The sequence below is a fragment of the Lactuca virosa genome, chromosome 1, assembly GCF_052849685.1.
Source record: "Lactuca virosa cultivar CGN04683 chromosome 1, Lactuca_virosa_CGN04683_v6, whole genome shotgun sequence".
Taxonomy (NCBI): Eukaryota; Viridiplantae; Streptophyta; class Magnoliopsida; order Asterales; family Asteraceae; genus Lactuca; species Lactuca virosa.
Genome location: NC_136426.1, coordinates 150307164 through 150311687, shown reverse-complemented (window position 1 = coordinate 150311687; position 4524 = coordinate 150307164). Strand labels below are relative to the sequence as shown.

Below are 4524 nucleotides of genomic sequence, written 5' to 3'. Positions count from 1 at the left end.
TTGTTTGAATAGCCCAACCAACTCTGGAAACACAATTGATTCCATGTTTCAATTGTTAACTTTATTTAACAACAAATTGGCGTCAAGAAGTTCCCAGGGAGACACGTGCTTTTCTCTTTCATTGATGTTGTCCCTTTCTTTTATTGTGGAATATAAAGTAATTGCCACCGTTTCTTATATTAATTTGTTCCACCATTTCTTATATTAATTTGTTGTAGGCAATAAGTTGAGCACTTATATTTCGGAAAACATAGCATAATTCAAGAACCAACAAACTTATCTTCATTAATAGCAACATAATTATAATTTGAACATATAATTGCAACATACTTTTTCCATAACTGACTTCATTCCAAAATAATATTGCTAGTATTCTAAACAGAAACCATCCAAAACAAATAAAATAAACTTCATAATATCCAAAATCTGCAACCATCCAAAATAGAAAACAGAAAAAACGACACCACATTGTCATTGTTTATCTTGTAATGATTCGTCAACCTGACACGTCAACAATTAAATAAATAATCAATATAATTATAAGACTAGGAAAATCATGAAAAATTAAATAATTATTATAAGAACCTTTCTTTTTGAACAACTAGTAGCATAATGACCCAATCCTTGGCAATAAGAACATGTTCGTTTCTTCGGCAATTCTAAAGACGACTTAAGTCTGCTTGCATTTTTAGGACGCCCTTTCGTATTAGTTGGACCAAGAGGATCTCGGACAGATAACTGAGGTTTCATATCTACTTGTGTAATTCCCACACAAGAACCTTGAGATACATTCTCAAATGCTATAGGTTTTCTTCGAATCATTTGATCGTCTAAAAGACTTATCAATAGCGTATTGATTTTTTGTATCTCTGAAGGGGATTCTCTTGTTTGTTCAATTAATTTAGTAAAATTTGAACGAACACACCATAAAGTGTAATCGCTGACCCCATTTTCATTATTGATTTCTTCGAGTCCAATACTACTATTACCCACCTTCTACCTAGCCTTAAGGGTCCACCGAGGTAATATATAGTGACTCGGAAGTGTTTCAACATGTCTCTTCTTCAACACATACAAGCTATGCTTGCATAAAATCCCATGTGTCTCATACTTAGCACACGAACAAGTGACATTTACTTGATTCAACGAACAAAATGTAACAATTCGCCAATATGCTTTATCAGTGTTTAGTTGCCCAACTCGATATTTCATTTCCTCCGCACTTTTGCTTAAAGTCTCATGAGTTAAATTGCTGTTGGCTTCTATCCATTCTTTTTTAAAAATCTCAAATATCTTTCTAGTATAACACTCACCTGCTTTAGCTTCAATTGGATGAACAGTAGAAAGAATCGCCTTCGAATTCATAGTCTTGAAGTCTTCATCTTATTCGGCGGCCCTTCGACACTCAACTGCTTTGTCATATTGTACTATAAATTCATTTAACATGGTTTTTGGATTAACAAATCCATCAAAATATGAATTTATACTTTCACTTCGTCCACTTGTTGTCATACCAACCAAGAAAATATCTTTCAAGAAGGCTTTAACCCAATGTATTCGTTGGTTATACATTTCACTTAACCAACAATTATTGTCCAAATTATACTTACCACGTATAACTTCCCACTTGGTTTCAAATTCTTCGATTGTGTTACTATTTACCCATTCTCCATATGTTTCTTTAAAATCACTATAACAGGCAACAAAAGATTGAAGGTGTTCACGCTCATGCTTTTTAATATGCCATGCACAAAAGCGATGGTGAGTGTTTGGGAACACTTTTTTGATTGAATTACACATTGCCGTGTCTTGATCCGTTATTATTGCCTTCGGAAATTTGTTGAACATGCATTTTAGAAAGTGATCAAATAACCAAACAAATGTTTCTTCTTTTTCATTTTCTAGTAACGCACCACCAAAAAGTATAGACTGACCATGATGGTTAACACCAACAAAAGGAGAAAATGGCATCTTAAACTTGTTTGTCATGTAAGTAACATCAAACACAACAACGTCTCCAAATTTAGTGTATGCATCTCTTGATCTTCCATCAGCCCAAAAAATATTTCTAGGAGACCCATCATCACACAAATCAACAGCAAAATAGTGATCATTGTCCATTAGGGTTTTATCTTGCAAATGTTTGATGAGTCCATAGAACTCCTTACCTCTATATTGTTTTCGTTGTTGGGCTAACACATCGGCACATTGTTTTGAAGTAACATCAGATTCATTTTGAGTTTTCATAGCATTAACAGCCTTTCTAATTTGACAAGGCTTCAACCCGGCTTGACCAAGTTCCACCATTAGAGATTTACATGCAACCGAGCGGTGGAACCTCCCATGAGATCGATGCTTCATGACCTTTGTAGGCGTCAGGCTCAACTCATGATTGTGTGTATCATTAAAAACATCCACAAACCATTTCCCATCTTTTTGTTTTGAAATCCGAAGCATTGCTTTGCACCCGGTCCGTACATTTCTACGTCGTTTTTTCTCATTTCCACCGTTCAATCTTTTGAAACCTTCTTTGTTGCATACATATATCTTCCTATAATGCTCATTAGTTGTCTTATTTTTGTATTTCCAATGAATCCGTATACCAAATCCATGTGAATACGCATACTGGTTATAAAAGTCATATGCATCGTTAGGTTTATCAAAAACCTTTCCTATAATACTTTCATCATTACCTTCATCTTCGTTGCATTCGACATTCATATCAACATCTTTTACTTTCTCAAATTCAGATGTTGAGTCCAACAAACCATTTGCATAAGTATCTTGATTTGTATGTGTTTCAGGTCTGCTACTCGTCCTCAAAATTCATGATTTTACTTGTGCCCTATACAAAGAAAAGGAAACTTATATTTCATATAAATAATTTGGTATATGTAATTCATGCAATGCCTACATGTATGTGTCTTATGTGATCAGTAGCATATATATTCATTTACTATTCATGAGAAGCTTAAACTTTAATAAACATATTACAGTTTTTAATAGCCTCTTCTTAGACATCACTAATCAAAACTAATAAAAAACTATTTATTATACCTTGAACCCACCAAAGGCAATTTAATACCCAACGAACAAGACCAAAGAAATTTAAAAGTTAGTGCGTAAAGACCTCCAATAGAATTACGATTACCTATTTGAAAGCATGTGCATGAAAAATCTAATTGAATTTTGATATCCTGTTCTTGGAGACCACAAATCGACTTTCAATTTTGTTTCCTCATTGACTAATCAATAAGTACATACTTCTTAAATAGCTGCCGATTTTGTTTTCTGTAATGTGAACTATATGATTGGGATGAAGGTATATGTCGATTAGGTAAAGAAGAAATTGCGGGAGAAGAGTAGTAACAACGAATAATAATGGGATACGATCGAATTTGGTTTCTTGTGAAAAAGGGATATAGCGAAAATCAAGTAAGAGATACAAAGGTTTGGAACGAAATCATAATACGGGAAAAGCATGATAAATTGATCTTTTAATAAAACGACGTCACTTAGTGCGGTTCCATACCGAAGTTATGTATATTACAGCCCCATATTCACTTTTCCCTATATATATATATATATATATATATATATATATATATATATATATATATATATATATATATATATATATAACCAAAGCTTCGTTATAAATCAAACGTCAAAGTATTTTTAACATCGCGAATAAACATTTGGTATACAACAAAACCTACACTACGAACTTAAAATCGATAATCAGATAAATGATACAATGATTGGGCCCAAAATCTTCTATTCGTGTTATTGGGCCTTTGTGGCCCAATTCCATGATTATTGGGCCCAATATATATTCAAACATGTTTATTGGGTCTTGGTGACCCAATTACATGCTCAATGGGCCTTTATCGGCTTTAACGTGCTATTGGGCCTTAGTGGCCCATTTGCATTGCTAATATGACCCTAAACATTCATCATATGCTTAATGGGCTATAACGTGTCCGTAGCATACTCGACAGCCTATAATAACATACATGATTAGTGGGCCACCGTTGTCCTCTTTCGTGTCTGTTAGGCTTACTTCATATTCACGTAAACATCAATCGGGTTGTAAAACAATGTTATTCAATTTCAATGGGATTCAGTGAGAAATATCGGGTGGCACCAATAAGTGTCGGTCGTAGCCTGTAGTTATAATCAGAATCTCCTGGAGGGAGAGCGAGAGTTTGTGTATAGATCTATACGGGGGTGACTCCCCCACACCTGAGCTGTTCACTACAGTTAGACTAGGCCAGTCTAGGGTGACAAAATCTTGATCAAAACCGGCGTTTGGAAAAATGCCAAGACAGGCGAATTAGTCACTATTATGCATGGTTATAACGACTCAAATAGAGATCCATTACCATCTAAGTATTCATGGGAAATCATATTCATACACTGTGGCCATACAAAGTGATTCACACGATAATACAAAACCATCATACTATCTAAATCGGAAAACATCGGGTTTTCCGGGAAACGACGTCATTCATTTCTACATAC

At 34.4% G+C, this 4524-nt stretch overlaps 1 pseudogene; it reads right to left on the bottom strand.

The window, feature by feature from the left end:
- Nucleotides 1-471: 471 nt before the first annotated feature.
- Nucleotides 472-3558, bottom strand: LOC145122083 (protein FAR1-RELATED SEQUENCE 5-like; annotated as a pseudogene).
- Nucleotides 3559-4524: the final 966 nt, after the last annotated feature.